Here is a 17,483-nt window from a genome sequence, read left to right on the forward strand (position 1 = left end):
CCCTACCCCTTAATTCCCTGGTTGAACGTGATGGACATATGTCTTTTTTCGACCGTACTAACTATGTAACTATGTAACATAACATGGGGGGGGGGTCTCCTGGCTGTTCACACAGGTGTGTCATTGCTGTACATTGACCATGCATTGCTTCTGTGGTATTGCAAAGGCAAAGACAAATGCTTCCAGCCATCCATTGCACTAATGGATTGGTCATCAGCTGGCTGTCTATGTCCCGCATCAATATAGACCAAAGTACAGAGGGTTAGGCTATGCTATTGTGCACCTACCTGATGCATCAGAAGGTGCGAGGCCCTTGCTAAATTCTGTGCACAGACTTTGAGATCTATGCTTTAGACTGTATCTAAACCTGCTCCAACATGGACTGACATTCTGGCCTACTTTCAGCCGATGCGACTTGTCTGTCGCTGAACAGTCGCTTTTTATGTATTCAGCACCTATGTATAATGTTGTAAAAATGCTCTAGAAGCTAAAGTCGCAGAAATGTCACACATATTTGGCCTGCAACTTTCTGTGCGACAAATTCAGACAGGAAAAATCAGTATAAATCCTTAGAAAATTATCCCCCAGTGTCTCCATCTGCTGGCGGTATTGAATAAGCATTGCTGCACTGATGGGGTATGCATTAGACGAAAAAAAAGAAGAAAAAGAAGAATAATACGCCCAGAAAAGAGGCGAAAAGGAGAAAAACGTAAAAAAACGTGAAAAAAAAGTAAGAGGAAGAGAAGGGAAAAAAAGGTGGAAATGGGTTTAAAAGTGATTTCGGCGGAGAAATATATATATATATATATATATATATATATATATATATATATATATGCGCACACACACACATAGATATAAACGTATTCTCCGTTGAGATATTGCAGCCGCTGCTGTGTCCAGGCCCAGGAGCCTTAGCACTGTGCTGTGATGTCACTCAATACCACTGACATCACTAGGTGTAAACAACATCTCTCCTTTGCTGTGTATGTGACTATGGAGCTGTTTGGTGATGTCGTCTATTACGGCCTTCATAGAAGCAACAGGAGATTGTTGCATCCATCTTGAACCCTCAGAACTACAGTGCTATGATGTCACTCACTTCCACAGGCCTTGCAGAGTGTAAACAACAACAACCCAGCTTTGTTGTGTATGTAACCATAGGGATTTGTGATGTCACCTAGAACCTTCACAGCAGCGACAGCTTTATGAGGAGCATCAGCACTGCTCTGCCTGAGCAGAACCATCACCGCCATAGGTTGTCAAATAACCCGGATTTAACCCACACAGGTAAGTCCAATGGGGTGCAGGCATGTCCTCTATGCTTACAGCTTCCCGTGGGTGTTGGTTTGATACCGTTTGGGGACAGCCAAGGAGGCATCTGCAGGCAACAAAGGTAGGTGTGTGCTTGTGTGTGTGTTTCCTATGCAGATCCTAAGCCCAGTGTCACATGCAAGTAGGAGGAGTAAGAAGGGTTCCTGGCAAATCCGGGTTATGGATTGCATTTAAAAAGGCCCCGTGGGAGTGCAATGGGCCCCTTTCTTGCTGCTTAGCAATAATGGTATGGGTTTAGGTTCTGCTGTGTGTACTGGTGGTTGACTGCCCCCCAGCCCAGAGTGTGCATGGAAAATTGTCTGGCAGCCTCCCTGACAGCAAGCAGTGATAGTGCCCATGAAGGGGACCTTGTTGGGCCCGCCCCTTTCACGGTTATCGCTTCTCGGCCTTTTGGCTAAGATCAAGTGTAGTATCTGTTCTTATCAGTTTAATATCTGATACGTCCCCTATCTGGGGACCATATATTAAATGGATTTTTGAGAACGGGGGCCGATTTCGAAGCTTGCTTCCGTCGCCCTATGCATTGACCCGATATGGCAGTATCTTCGGGTACAGTGCACCACCCCCTTACAGGGTTAAAAAGAAAGATTCCTACTTTCATTGCTACCTGCTTGCTGGCTAGCCAGCTAGCCAGCCCTGTGGGCCTTGCTGCTGCTGCAGCCAAAAAACAAAAGGTGGTGCTGCTGCTGCTTCTGCTGCTTCTGCTTCTGCTTGTGTCTGGCCCCTGTTGGAGCGTCCAGGCACAGGACTTCTGCTGCTGCTGACTAAATGGCCTCCTTAATTGGATCATTTGAGTAGCCAGCACACCTGTGCAGGTAGGGCATGACATGATAGGCAGCTGCCTTGATAGCGGGTGGGTGCTGAATGTTCCTAATTGACAAAATAAGATTAATGCTTATGAAGAAATATAAAATCTCATCCCTTCCCCAATATCGCGCCACACCCCTACCCCTTAATTCCCTGGTTGAACGTGATGGACATATGTCTTTTTTCGACCGTACTAACTATGTAACTATGTAACATAACATGGGGGGGGGGGGTCTCCTGGCTGTTCACACAGGTGTGTCATTGCTGTACATTGACCATGCATTGCTTCTGTGGTATTGCAAAGGCAAAGACAAATGCTTCCAGCCATCCATTGCACTAATGGATTGGTCATCAGCTGGCTGTCTATGTCCCGCATCAATATAGACCAAAGTACAGAGGGTTAGGCTATGCTATTGTGCACCTACCTGATGCATCAGAAGGTGCGAGGCCCTTGCTAAATTCTGTGCACAGACTTTGAGATCTATGCTTTAGACTGTATCTAAACCTGCTCCAACATGGACTGACATTCTGGCCTACTTTCAGCCGATGCGACTTGTCTGTCGCTGAACAGTCGCTTTTTATGTATTCAGCACCTATGTATAATGTTGTAAAAATGCTCTAGAAGCTAAAGTCGCAGAAATGTCACACATATTTGGCCTGCAACTTTCTGTGCGACAAATTCAGACAGGAAAAATCAGTATAAATCCTTAGAAAATTATCCCCCAGTGTCTCCATCTGCTGGCGGTATTGAATAAGCATTGCTGCACTGATGGGGTATGCATTAGACGGAAAAAAAGAAGAAAAAGAAGAATAATACGCCCAGAAAAGAGGCGAAAAGGAGAAAAACGTAAAAAAACGTGAAAAAAAAGTAAGAGGAAGAGAAGGGAAAAAAAGGTGGAAATGGGTTTAAAAGTGATTTCGGCGGAGAAATATATATATATATATATATATATATATATATATATATATATGCGCACACACACACATAGATATAAACGTATTCTCCGTTGAGATATTGCAGCCGCTGCTGTGTCCAGGCCCAGGAGCCTTAGCACTGTGCTGTGATGTCACTCAATACCACTGACATCACTAGGTGTAAACAACATCTCTCCTTTGCTGTGTATGTGACTATGGAGCTGTTTGGTGATGTCGTCTATTACGGCCTTCATAGAAGCAACAGGAGATTGTTGCATCCATCTTGAACCCTCAGAACTACAGTGCTATGATGTCACTCACTTCCACAGGCCTTGCAGAGTGTAAACAACAACAACCCAGCTTTGTTGTGTATGTAACCATAGGGATTTGTGATGTCACCTAGAACCTTCACAGCAGCGACAGCTTTATGAGGAGCATCAGCACTGCTCTGCCTGAGCAGAACCATCACCGCCATAGGTTGTCAAATAACCCGGATTTAACCCACACAGGTAAGTCCAATGGGGTGCAGGCATGTCCTCTATGCTTACAGCTTCCCGTGGGTGTTGGTTTGATACCGTTTGGGGACAGCCAAGGAGGCATCTGCAGGCAACAAAGGTAGGTGTGTGCTTGTGTGTGTGTTTCCTATGCAGATCCTAAGCCCAGTGTCACATGCAAGTAGGAGGAGTAAGAAGGGTTCCTGGCAAATCCGGGTTATGGATTGCATTTAAAAAGGCCCCGTGGGAGTGCAATGGGCCCCTGTCTTGCTGCTTAGCAATAATGGTATGGGTTTAGGTTCTGCTGTGTGTACTGGTGGTTGACTGCCCCCCAGCCCAGAGTGTGCATGGAAAATTGTCTGGCAGCCTCCCTGACAGCAAGCAGTGATAGTGCCCATGAAGGGGACCTTGTTGGGCCCGCCCCTTTCACGGTTATCGCTTCTCGGCCTTTTGGCTAAGATCAAGTGTAGTATCTGTTCTTATCAGTTTAATATCTGATACGTCCCCTATCTGGGGACCATATATTAAATGGATTTTTGAGAACGGGGGCCGATTTCGAAGCTTGCTTCCGTCGCCCTATGCATTGACCCGATATGGCAGTATCTTCGGGTACAGTGCACCACCCCCTTACAGGGTTAAAAAGAAAGATTCCTACTTTCATTGCTACCTGCTTGCTGGCTAGCCAGCTAGCCAGCCCTGTGGGCCTTGCTGCTGCTGCAGCCAAAAAACAAAAGGTGGTGCTGCTGCTGCTTCTGCTGCTTCTGCTTCTGCTTGTGTCTGGCCCCTGTTGGAGCGTCCAGGCACAGGACTTCTGCTGCTGCTGACTAAATGGCCTCCTTAATTGGATCATTTGAGTAGCCAGCACACCTGTGCAGGTAGGGCATGACATGATAGGCAGCTGCCTTGATAGCGGGTGGGTGCTGAATGTTCCTAATTGACAAAATAAGATTAATGCTTATGAAGAAATATAAAATCTCATCCCTTCCCCAATATCGCGCCACACCCCTACCCCTTAATTCCCTGGTTGAACGTGATGGACATATGTCTTTTTTCGACCGTACTAACTATGTAACTATGTAACATAACATGGGGGGGGGGGGGGGGGGGTCTCCTGGCTGTTCACACAGGTGTGTCATTGCTGTACATTGACCATGCATTGCTTCTGTGGTATTGCAAAGGCAAAGACAAATGCTTCCAGCCATCCATTGCACTAATGGATTGGTCATCAGCTGGCTGTCTATGTCCCGCATCAATATAGACCGAAGTACAGAGGGTTAGGCTATGCTATTGTGCACCTACCTGATGCATCAGAAGGTGCGAGGCCCTTGCTAAATTCTGTGCACAGACTTTGAGATCTATGCTTTAGACTGTATCTAAACCTGCTCCAACATGGACTGACATTCTGGCCTACTTTCAGCCGATGCGACTTGTCTGTCGCTGAACAGTCGCTTTTTATATATTCAGCACCTATGTATAATGTTGTAAAAATGCTCTAGAAGCTAAAGTCGCAGAAATGTCACACATATTTGGCCTGCAACTTTCTGTGCGACAAATTCAGACAGGAAAAATCAGTATAAATCCTTAGAAAATTATCCCCCAGTGTCTCCATCTGCTGGCGGTATTGAATAAGCATTGCTGCACTGATGGGGTATGCATTAGACGAAAAAAAAGAAGAAAAAGAAGAATAATACGCCCAGAAAAGAGGCGAAAAGGAGAAAAACGTAAAAAAACGTGAAAAAAAAGTAAGAGGAAGAGAAGGGAAAAAAAGGTGGAAATGGGTTTAAAAGTGATTTCGGCGGAGAAATATATATATATATATATATATATATATATATATGCGCACACACACACATAGATATAAACGTATTCTCCGTTGAGATATTGCAGCCGCTGCTGTGTCCAGGCCCAGGAGCCTTAGCACTGTGCTGTGATGTCACTCAATACCACTGACATCACTAGGTGTAAACAACATCTCTCCTTTGCTGTGTATGTGACTATGGAGCTGTTTGGTGATGTCGTCTATTACGGCCTTCATAGAAGCAACAGGAGATTGTTGCATCCATCTTGAACCCTCAGAACTACAGTGCTATGATGTCACTCACTACCACAGGCCTTGCAGAGTGTAAACAACAACAACCCAGCTTTGTTGTGTATGTAACCATAGGGATTTGTGATGTCACCTAGAACCTTCACAGCAGCGACAGCTTTATGAGGAGCATCAGCACTGCTCTGCCTGAGCAGAACCATCACCGCCATAGGTTGTCAAATAACCCGGATTTAACCCACACAGGTAAGTCCAATGGGGTGCAGGCATGTCCTCTATGCTTACAGCTTCCCGTGGGTGTTGGTTTGATACCGTTTGGGGACAGCCAAGGAGGCATCTGCAGGCAACAAAGGTAGGTGTGTGCTTGTGTGTGTGTTTCCTATGCAGATCCTAAGCCCAGTGTCACATGCAAGTAGGAGGAGTAAGAAGGGTTCCTGGCAAATCCGGGTTATGGATTGCATTTAAAAAGGCCCCGTGGGAGTGCAATGGGCCCCTGTCTTGCTGCTTAGCAATAATGGTATGGGTTTAGGTTCTGCTGTGTGTACTGGTGGTTGACTGCCCCCCAGCCCAGAGTGTGCATGGAAAATTGTCTGGCAGCCTCCCTGACAGCAAGCAGTGATAGTGCCCATGAAGGGGACCTTGTTGGGCCCGCCCCTTTCACGGTTATCGCTTCTCGGCCTTTTGGCTAAGATCTTGTATCTTGTCAAGGGGCTCTGAGTTCGTCGAACCTTCGGCCTTGAGGCATCGGCGGTTTTTTAGCCGTCTTAAGCCTCATGCTGCTATAGGAGGAGGACTTACAAAGAACGGGAAGGCGATCCCCCATGGCGACCCTTAGGTTTGCTGCGCATACTGAAACTCGGATTAAGAACACCTTCCGTATTGAAGTGGATGAGGAGAAAAAGGAGAAGATGACTTTGGAATTTTTTGTCAAGAGAATTATGCTGGATTTATTGCACATTCAGAGAGAAGATGTGTTTTGCCTAAAAGACCCAGGTAAAGGACTTTTCATTCTTACCTTGACTTCCGCATCTGCATGTGACCATATGTTTGAGAAAGTTCGGGAGCTTGCCAATGAGGAGGATATGAAAGGACTTGTTTTCATTGCTCTATATTCTAATGGCGATGTTCCACTGGTGGTTACTATGCACGATCCATACGTGGATATAAGAGACATTGTCTTATTTTTAAACCAATATTGTGCGGAAGTCAAATACTCTCATAAAATAATGAATGCAATGGACTTTTGGACTGGAAAGCATAAGTTTGCTGTTAAGTTCAGAGAAGATGTGAGAGGAATTGGAGGTCTGTGTCGCCCACCTGCAAATTTTTTAATTGGGCGTAAACGTGGCTATTTATTCTACCCTGGGATGCCGTATTATTGCAGGAAATGCCATGAATATGGTCATACACAAGAATCTTGCAAAGAGGAAGTGGTTATTTGCAAAAGATGTGGCCAAAAAGGCCACACCACTTTGGACTGTCAAAATGAGATTCTGTGTAATGTGTGTAAGCAGAAAGGACACGCTTTTAAGGATTGTCCTCAACGCTCCTGGGCCAATATTGTGGCTACGTCGGCTGGTCCCTCGATGAGGAAGAGCTCCATGGATGCTGTGCCTGTGCCTAAGACCCACACCCTGAAAGTGATGCCTGAGTCTTCTGCTACCGGAATTCCTGTGATACCTGCTGTGGCTCATGTCTCCAAAAGCATTGTGTCCCCGGGGAAGGTCGTGGGACCTGAGACAGAAGTGAGGGGTTCTCCTCTCATGGAAGTTGAGGGTCCTGGACCGCCCAGAAGGGATACAGAGGAGATGGATGTAGAAGAACGGCGAAAGAGGAAAAGCAGAGACCGGAAAGAGGAAAAGGGCCTTAACATCAAAAGGAGTGGTCGAGTTAGTGCGGACGAGGGGAACGTGGAGATTGTCTGCCAAAAGGTTATAACAGCATCCGACCCTGTTAATATTGAGGAATTTGTGTCACCACCTACAGATTGGGGTTCTTTGTCTGAGGATAATGAATGACCCAGGAGCTACCAAGTGTTAATATCTCCTCCTTCAATGTGAGGAGTTTGAAGAGCCCAGAGAGGAGGGCTGCTTTATTTTCTTTCTTGTCTTCTTTGCCTACAGACATTTTATTTTTACAGGAATGTGCCATTGATTATGATATCAATTATTCATCTTTGAGATCTGAATGGACTCTTGGCCCGTCTGTGTGGTCAGGGGATAATGAGAGGAAAGTGACTGGTGTTTGCATACTGTTCAAGAGCAGTGAGTATAAAGTTACCTCCTTCACAGACATTGTACCCGGTAGAGCCCTGCTCGTTCATATTATTTATAATGACATGAATATGAGACTTTTAAATGTATATGCCTCTCCAGATAAGGATGAAAGATCTGATTTATTAGAGAAAATTCAGTTTTATTTACCGGGTTCATCCCCGCTTATCATCGCTGGTGATTTTAATTGTATAATGGCAGGAGAGGAGCGGGCTGGAGGATCTGAACAAAGGAAAGATAAGACTGAAAAACAACTAAAGGATTTTATAGTTGATTTTAATTTAAAAGATTTGTGGAGAACCTCTTTCCCTAATGACCCTGGGTATACCTGGGGGAATAGCCTTTATATGTCAAGGATTGATTATATTTTTGCTTCTGGATTTGCATTTTATGGGAATATGCAATTGACTTCTACCTTTTTTTCAGATCATAAGATTTTATCTGCTACATGTAAGTTTGATGGGGTTTGCAGAGCCAAAGGAGTCTGGCGTCTGAATATCTCTTTGCTTGAAGATGAAGAAATTAAATGTAATTTTATCTATCTTTTTAAAAAATTGCAGAACTCAAGGACTAATTTTAATTCTCTTTTAGCATGGTGGGAATTCTGCAAGGTAAAATTTAAAGAGTATTTTATTAAGATGGGTGTTAAAAAAACAAAAGAGAAATTGAAATGGTATAGAGATCTTAACACAAAACTACAAACCTATTATCAACTCAAAGAGCTGGGTGTATATGTAGACGATCTGATTTTAAGTGTTAAAAGTGATATTCAGAAGGCTATAACTAACAAAGGGAAAGAAATAATTTTTAACTCCAAAGTTGAATGTAAAGAGAAGGATGAAAAGTGTACAAGATTCTTTTTTAAAAAGGTAATGGAAACAAAAAAGTTAATGATTAACATTGAGGATGAAACTACTAATGTAGGAATGTTATCCAAAGCTAAATCCTTTTATCAAGATCTGTTTAATGAGAAACCCATTGATATATCTGCTGCTAATTTTCTCCTAAGCACTTTAGATTGTGGTTTAAGTAAGGAGGACCAAGATGCACTTTGCACAGAAGTAAGATGCCAAGAATTAGAAATTGCTGCTAAAAGTTTATCCACAGGTAAAACACCAGGTTCTGATGGACTTCCTGTAGAGTTTTATAAAACCTTTTGGGACATTTTTAAAGATGATTTGCTTAATATTTTTAAGGAGGCTTTTAATTCTGATGTTCTACCTTTATCTTGGAGGAGTGGTATAGTGTCTCTGATCCCCAAAAAGGGGGATAGGAACAGCTTAGAAAATTGGAGACCAATTACGCTTCTTAATGTTGATTATAAGATTATGTCAAAAATTTTTGTTAACAGAATGAAGCCGTTTTTGTACAAGGTCATCCATGTGGATCAGGTATGTGGTGTCCCAGGAAGGAGTGTAGCTGAACCTTTAAATGCTATTAGGGACGTCATATGGTATCAGCAAGAGCGGAATCAAAATCTAGCCATTCTATCTCTAGATTTTCATAAAGCGTTCGATAGAGTATCACATTGTTTTTTATGGATGGTTTTACAACGCATGGGTTTTCCTAACATATTTATTAAGCAAATTGCTCTCTTATATAAAGGTTCTTTTAGCAGGATTTTAATAAATGGTTTCCTTACAGATTTTATTAATTTATCATCAGGGGTAAAGCAAGGCTGCCCTCTGTCTCCTATACTGTTTATATGTGCAATAGAACCTCTGTTAAACTTAATAAGGAATGATAAAATAATAAAAGGAGTGCCAGTTCCTGGAGGTAATAATGCCACCCTTAAAGTGTGTGGCTATATGGATGATATTAATGTTTTTTGTGAAAGTGCCTTCTCTTTACAAAGAGTTGTTGATGTTACTGATTTCTTTTGTAAAGCTTCTGCTTTTAAACTTAATTTATCTAAATGTGACTGTTTTTATATAGGTAAATGGGAAAACGTGCAAATACCAAACCTAAAATTACAGTCAGAAAAAATAAAAATCCTTGGAGTCATCTTTGATAAAAATAACAATGGTGAGGAAAGTTGGCTAATGGTAAAAGAAAAGGTAAAGAAAAAGGTAGACTTTTGGTCCCTTAGGAAATTATCCTTAGAAGGTAAAATTTTGGTGATTAAGGCTATGCTAATACCCATTATGCTCTATTTAAATATGATTTATCCTCCTAATGAACTTATGTCTAGGCAACTTCAGAGGATTCTCTTTGAGTTTCTATGGAGTTCTAAAGCAGAAAAATTAAAAAGAGATACTATGTATAAGTCACAAAAAAATGGAGGAAAACAGGTTCCCTGTATTAGAAAATTTTTATACTTAAGGTTTTTTAGTTGGTGTTTTAGGGGACTTTTTATGAAAAGTGTATGGTCCTGTTTTTTAAAGTACTCTGCGGGACATATTTTTAGAAAAAGAGAATGGGTGTTTTTATCATTATCTTCTCCTGTACTTTTAACTCCGCCTAAACATTATGCCATCTTAGAAAAAATTATACGTATGTATAACCTTAAAGACTTTGACTTGTTAACCTTGAGGGATGCTCGCAAGATAGAAGTACAGTTAAATTTGCAAGAAGAAATATGTATGGTCTCTAATTTTTCTTATAATAGGTGTGTACAAATATGGAAAAAGGTAAACGAGCCATATCTTTTTAATGAGCACAAGGATTTAGCATGGATGATTATCCATGAGTGTCTTCCGGTAAGATTTTTCCAATATAGAAGAGGTCTAAATGCTGTATGTGTCTGTCCCCGGGAAAATTGCAATATAGATGAAACTGTTTTGCACCTTTTCTGGAATTGTTATTTTGCACAAAAGGTTTTTAGACTAATTGGTTCTTTATTGAAATTCCTAACAGGTCTAAAAGTTTTAAATCATGAAGTTGTTTTATATGGCAAAAGTGATGGAGTTACGAAAGAAAAAGAGAGAATTTTGTGGATTTTTATCAACTGTACAAAAAATGTATTATGGAAAGTTCGTAATATCCTTGTCTTCAAAAGAGATTTTATTTGTGAAAAAGAATGTTTGAAGATGATATACAGTGAAGTTTACTTGTACTATTTAATTGATAAAAAGAGATATGGGCAGAAAAAAGCATTAGCTATGTGGAATTTACATTTATGGAAAACAGTATTTGATGTATTGTAAACATTTTTTGTGATGTATTTAAGTTTTTGAGTTTTTTCAATAAAAATGTAAAAAAAAAAAAAAAAATCTGTTCTTATCAGTTTAATATCTGATACGTCCCCTATCTGGGGACCATATATTAAATGGATTTTTGAGAACGGGGGCCGATTTCGAAGCTTGCTTCCGTCGCCCTATGCATTGACCCGATATGGCAGTATCTTCGGGTACAGTGCACCACCCCCTTACAGGGTTAAAAAGAAAGATTCCTACTTTCATTGCTACCTGCTTGCTGGCTAGCCAGCTAGCCAGCCCTGTGGGCCTTGCTGCTGCTGCTGCAGCCAAAAAACAAAAGGTGGTGCTGCTGCTGCTTCTGCTGCTTCTGCTTCTGCTTGTGTCTGGCCCCTGTTGGAGCGTCCAGGCACAGGACTTCTGCTGCTGCTGACTAAATGGCCTCCTTAATTGGATCATTTGAGTAGCCAGCACACCTGTGCAGGTAGGGCATGACATGATAGGCAGCTGCCTTGATAGCGGGTGGGTGCTGAATGTTCCTAATTGACAAAATAAGATTAATGCTTATGAAGAAATATAAAATCTCATCCCTTCCCCAATATCGCGCCACACCCCTACCCCTTAATTCCCTGGTTGAACGTGATGGACATATGTCTTTTTTCGACCGTACTATGTAACTATGTAACATAACATGGGGGGGGTCTCCTGGCTGTTCACACAGGTGTGTCATTGCTGTACATTGACCATGCATTGCTTCTGTGGTATTGCAAAGGCAAAGACAAATGCTTCCAGCCATCCATTGCACTAATGGATTGGTCATCAGCTGGCTGTCTATGTCCCGCATCAATATAGACCAAAGTACAGAGGGTTAGGCTATGCTATTGTGCACCTACCTGATGCATCAGAAGGTGCGAGGCCCTTGCTAAATTCTGTGCACAGACTTTGAGATCTATGCTTTAGACTGTATCTAAACCTGCTCCAACATGGACTGACATTCTGGCCTACTTTCAGCCGATGCGACTTGTCTGTCGCTGAACAGTCGCTTTTTATGTATTCAGCACCTATGTATAATGTTGTAAAAATGCTCTAGAAGCTAAAGTCGCAGAAATGTCACACATATTTGGCCTGCAACTTTCTGTGCGACAAATTCAGACAGGAAAAATCAGTATAAATCCTTAGAAAATTATCCCCCAGTGTCTCCATCTGCTGGCGGTATTGAATAAGCATTGCTGCACTGATGGGGTATGCATTAGACGAAAAAAAAGAAGAAAAAGAAGAATAATACGCCCAGAAAAGAGGCGAAAAGGAGAAAAACGTAAAAAAACGTGAAAAAAAAGTAAGAGGAAGAGAAGGGAAAAAAAGGTGGAAATGGGTTTAAAAGTGATTTCGGCGGAGAAATATATATATATATATATATATATATATATATATATGTGCACACACACACATAGATATAAACGTATTCTCCGTTGAGATATTGCAGCCGCTGCTGTGTCCAGGCCCAGGAGCCTTAGCACTGTGCTGTGATGTCACTCAATACCACTGACATCACTAGGTGTAAACAACATCTCTCCTTTGCTGTGTATGTGACTATGGAGCTGTTTGGTGATGTCGTCTATTACGGCCTTCATAGAAGCAACAGGAGATTGTTGCATCCATCTTGAACCCTCAGAACTACAGTGCTATGATGTCACTCACTTCCACAGGCCTTGCAGAGTGTAAACAACAACAACCCAGCTTTGTTGTGTATGTAACCATAGGGATTTGTGATGTCACCTAGAACCTTCACAGCAGCGACAGCTTTATGAGGAGCATCAGCACTGCTCTGCCTGAGCAGAACCATCACCGCCATAGGTTGTCAAATAACCCGGATTTAACCCACACAGGTAAGTCCAATGGGGTGCAGGCATGTCCTCTATGCTTACAGCTTCCCGTGGGTGTTGGTTTGATACCGTTTGGGGACAGCCAAGGAGGCATCTGCAGGCAACAAAGGTAGGTGTGTGCTTGTGTGTGTGTTTCCTATGCAGATCCTAAGCCCAGTGTCACATGCAAGTAGGAGGAGTAAGAAGGGTTCCTGGCAAATCCGGGTTATGGATTGCATTTAAAAAGGCCCCGTGGGAGTGCAATGGGCCCCTGTCTTGCTGCTTAGCAATAATGGTATGGGTTTAGGTTCTGCTGTGTGTACTGGTGGTTGACTGCCCCCCAGCCCAGAGTGTGCATGGAAAATTGTCTGGCAGCCTCCCTGACAGCAAGCAGTGATAGTGCCCATGAAGGGGACCTTGTTGGGCCCGCCCCTTTCACGGTTATCGCTTCTCGGCCTTTTGGCTAAGATCAAGTGTAGTATCTGTTCTTATCAGTTTAATATCTGATACGTCCCCTATCTGGGGACCATATATTAAATGGATTTTTGAGAACGGGGGCCGATTTCGAAGCTTGCTTCCGTCGCCCTATGCATTGACCCGATATGGCAGTATCTTCGGGTACAGTGCACCACCCCCTTACAGGGTTAAAAAGAAAGATTCCTACTTTCATTGCTACCTGCTTGCTGGCTAGCCAGCTAGCCAGCCCTGTGGGCCTTGCTGCTGCTGCAGCCAAAAAACAAAAGGTGGTGCTGCTGCTGCTTCTGCTGCTTCTGCTTCTGCTTGTGTCTGGCCCCTGTTGGAGCGTCCAGGCACAGGACTTCTGCTGCTGCTGACTAAATGGCCTCCTTAATTGGATCATTTGAGTAGCCAGCACACCTGTGCAGGTAGGGCATGACATGATAGGCAGCTGCCTTGATAGCGGGTGGGTGCTGAATGTTCCTAATTGACAAAATAAGATTAATGCTTATGAAGAAATATAAAATCTCATCCCTTCCCCAATATCGCGCCACACCCCTACCCCTTAATTCCCTGGTTGAACGTGATGGACATATGTCTTTTTTCGACCGTACTAACTATGTAACTATGTAACATAACATGGGGGGGGGGGGGGTCTCCTGGCTGTTCACACAGGTGTGTCATTGCTGTACATTGACCATGCATTGCTTCTGTGGTATTGCAAAGGCAAAGACAAATGCTTCCAGCCATCCATTGCACTAATGGATTGGTCATCAGCTGGCTGTCTATGTCCCGCATCAATATAGACCAAAGTACAGAGGGTTAGGCTATGCTATTGTGCACCTACCTGATGCATCAGAAGGTGCGAGGCCCTTGCTAAATTCTGTGCACAGACTTTGAGATCTATGCTTTAGACTGTATCTAAACCTGCTCCAACATGGACTGACATTCTGGCCTACTTTCAGCCGATGCGACTTGTCTGTCGCTGAACAGTCGCTTTTTATGTATTCAGCACCTATGTATAATGTTGTAAAAATGCTCTAGAAGCTAAAGTCGCAGAAATGTCACACATATTTGGCCTGCAACTTTCTGTGCGACAAATTCAGACAGGAAAAATCAGTATAAATCCTTAGAAAATTATCCCCCAGTGTCTCCATCTGCTGGCGGTATTGAATAAGCATTGCTGCACTGATGGGGTATGCATTAGACGAAAAAAAAGAAGAAAAAGAAGAATAATACGCCCAGAAAAGAGGCGAAAAGGAGAAAAACGTAAAAAAACGTGAAAAAAAAGTAAGAGGAAGAGAAGGGAAAAAAAGGTGGAAATGGGTTTAAAAGTGATTTCGGCGGAGAAATATATATATATATATATATATATATATATATATATATATATATATGCGCACACACACACATAGATATAAACGTATTCTCCGTTGAGATATTGCAGCCGCTGCTGTGTCCAGGCCCAGGAGCCTTAGCACTGTGCTGTGATGTCACTCAATACCACTGACATCACTAGGTGTAAACAACATCTCTCCTTTGCTGTGTATGTGACTATGGAGCTGTTTGGTGATGTCGTCTATTACGGCCTTCATAGAAGCAACAGGAGATTGTTGCATCCATCTTGAACCCTCAGAACTACAGTGCTATGATGTCACTCACTTCCACAGGCCTTGCAGAGTGTAAACAACAACAACCCAGCTTTGTTGTGTATGTAACCATAGGGATTTGTGATGTCACCTAGAACCTTCACAGCAGCGACAGCTTTATGAGGAGCATCAGCACTGCTCTGCCTGAGCAGAACCATCACCGCCATAGGTTGTCAAATAACCCGGATTTAACCCACACAGGTAAGTCCAATGGGGTGCAGGCATGTCCTCTATGCTTACAGCTTCCCGTGGGTGTTGGTTTGATACCGTTTGGGGACAGCCAAGGAGGCATCTGCAGGCAACAAAGGTAGGTGTGTGCTTGTGTGTGTGTTTCCTATGCAGATCCTAAGCCCAGTGTCACATGCAAGTAGGAGGAGTAAGAAGGGTTCCTGGCAAATCCGGGTTATGGATTGCATTTAAAAAGGCCCCGTGGGAGTGCAATGGGCCCCTGTCTTGCTGCTTAGCAATAATGGTATGGGTTTAGGTTCTGCTGTGTGTACTGGTGGTTGACTGCCCCCCAGCCCAGAGTGTGCATGGAAAATTGTCTGGCAGCCTCCCTGACAGCAAGCAGTGATAGTGCCCATGAAGGGGACCTTGTTGGGCCCGCCCCTTTCACGGTTATCGCTTCTCGGCCTTTTGGCTAAGATCAAGTGTAGTATCTGTTCTTATCAGTTTAATATCTGATACGTCCCCTATCTGGGGACCATATATTAAATGGATTTTTGAGAACGGGGGCCGATTTCGAAGCTTGCTTCCGTCGCCCTATGCATTGACCCGATATGGCAGTATCTTCGGGTACAGTGCACCACCCCCTTACAGGGTTAAAAAGAAAGATTCCTACTTTCATTGCTACCTGCTTGCTGGCTAGCCAGCTAGCCAGCCCTGTGGGCCTTGCTGCTGCTGCAGCCAAAAAACAAAAGGTGGTGCTGCTGCTGCTTCTGCTGCTTCTGCTTCTGCTTGTGTCTGGCCCCTGTTGGAGCGTCCAGGCACAGGACTTCTGCTGCTGCTGACTAAATGGCCTCCTTAATTGGATCATTTGAGTAGCCAGCACACCTGTGCAGGTAGGGCATGACATGATAGGCAGCTGCCTTGATAGCGGGTGGGTGCTGAATGTTCCTAATTGACAAAATAAGATTAATGCTTATGAAGAAATATAAAATCTCATCCCTTCCCCAATATCGCGCCACACCCCTACCCCTTAATTCCCTGGTTGAACGTGATGGACATATGTCTTTTTTCGACCGTACTAACTATGTAACTATGTAACATAACATGGGGGGGGGGGGGGGGGGTCTCCTGGCTGTTCACACAGGTGTGTCATTGCTGTACATTGACCATGCATTGCTTCTGTGGTATTGCAAAGGCAAAGACAAATGCTTCCAGCCATCCATTGCACTAATGGATTGGTCATCAGCTGGCTGTCTATGTCCCGCATCAATATAGACCAAAGTACAGAGGGTTAGGCTATGCTATTGTGCACCTACCTGATGCATCAGAAGGTGCGAGGCCCTTGCTAAATTCTGTGCACAGACTTTGAGATCTATGCTTTAGACTGTATCTAAACCTGCTCCAACATGGACTGACATTCTGGCCTACTTTCAGCCGATGCGACTTGTCTGTCGCTGAACAGTCGCTTTTTATGTATTCAGCACCTATGTATAATGTTGTAAAAATGCTCTAGAAGCTAAAGTCGCAGAAATGTCACACATATTTGGCCTGCAACTTTCTGTGCGACAAATTCAGACAGGAAAAATCAGTATAAATCCTTAGAAAATTATCCCCCAGTGTCTCCATCTGCTGGCGGTATTGAATAAGCATTGCTGCACTGATGGGGTATGCATTAGACGAAAAAAAAGAAGAAAAAGAAGAATAATACGCCCAGAAAAGAGGCGAAAAGGAGAAAAACGTAAAAAAACGTGAAAAAAAAGTAAGAGGAAGAGAAGGGAAAAAAAGGTGGAAATGGGTTTAAAAGTGATTTCGGCGGAGAAATATATATATATATATATATATATATATATATATATATATATATATATATGCGCACACACACACATAGATATAAACGTATTCTCTGTTGAGATATTGCAGCCGCTGCTGTGTCCAGGCCCAGGAGCCTTAGCACTGTGCTGTGATGTCACTCAATACCACTGACATCACTAGGTGTAAACAACATCTCTCCTTTGCTGTGTATGTGACTATGGAGCTGTTTGGTGATGTCGTCTATTACGGCCTTCATAGAAGCAACAGGAGATTGTTGCATCCATCTTGAACCCTCAGAACTACAGTGCTATGATGTCACTCACTTCCACAGGCCTTGCAGAGTGTAAACAACAACAACCCAGCTTTGTTGTGTATGTAACCATAGGGATTTGTGATGTCACCTAGAACCTTCACAGCAGCGACAGCTTTATGAGGAGCATCAGCACTGCTCTGCCTGAGCAGAACCATCACCGCCATAGGTTGTCAAATAACCCGGATTTAACCCACACAGGTAAGTCCAATGGGGTGCAGGCA

At 43.3% G+C, this 17,483-nt stretch overlaps 5 non-coding genes across 5 annotated transcripts; all 5 read left to right on the forward strand.

Moving 5' to 3' along the window:
• The first annotated feature begins 1,709 nt into the window (after nucleotides 1-1,709).
• On the forward strand, nucleotides 1,710-1,900 carry LOC130308057 (U2 spliceosomal RNA). The gene has a single exon (XR_008857119.1). It is a non-coding gene; the product is annotated as a U2 spliceosomal RNA (small nuclear RNA).
• Nucleotides 1,901-3,985: 2,085 nt separating this feature from the next.
• LOC130308058 (U2 spliceosomal RNA) lies at nucleotides 3,986-4,176 on the forward strand. Its single transcript, XR_008857120.1, has one exon. It is a non-coding gene; the product is annotated as a U2 spliceosomal RNA (small nuclear RNA).
• A 6,865-nt stretch (nucleotides 4,177-11,041) lies between these two features.
• LOC130308067 (U2 spliceosomal RNA) lies at nucleotides 11,042-11,233 on the forward strand. Its single transcript, XR_008857128.1, has one exon. It is a non-coding gene; the product is annotated as a U2 spliceosomal RNA (small nuclear RNA).
• Nucleotides 11,234-13,307: 2,074 nt separating this feature from the next.
• On the forward strand, nucleotides 13,308-13,498 carry LOC130308059 (U2 spliceosomal RNA). The gene has a single exon (XR_008857121.1). It is a non-coding gene; the product is annotated as a U2 spliceosomal RNA (small nuclear RNA).
• A 2,091-nt stretch (nucleotides 13,499-15,589) lies between these two features.
• Nucleotides 15,590-15,780, forward strand: LOC130308060 (U2 spliceosomal RNA). Its single transcript, XR_008857122.1, has one exon. It is a non-coding gene; the product is annotated as a U2 spliceosomal RNA (small nuclear RNA).
• The last annotated feature ends 1,703 nt before the right edge of the window (nucleotides 15,781-17,483 follow it).

The sequence above is a fragment of the Hyla sarda genome, unplaced genomic scaffold (assembly GCF_029499605.1).
Source record: "Hyla sarda isolate aHylSar1 unplaced genomic scaffold, aHylSar1.hap1 scaffold_1458, whole genome shotgun sequence".
Classification (NCBI taxonomy): domain Eukaryota; kingdom Metazoa; phylum Chordata; class Amphibia; order Anura; family Hylidae; genus Hyla; species Hyla sarda.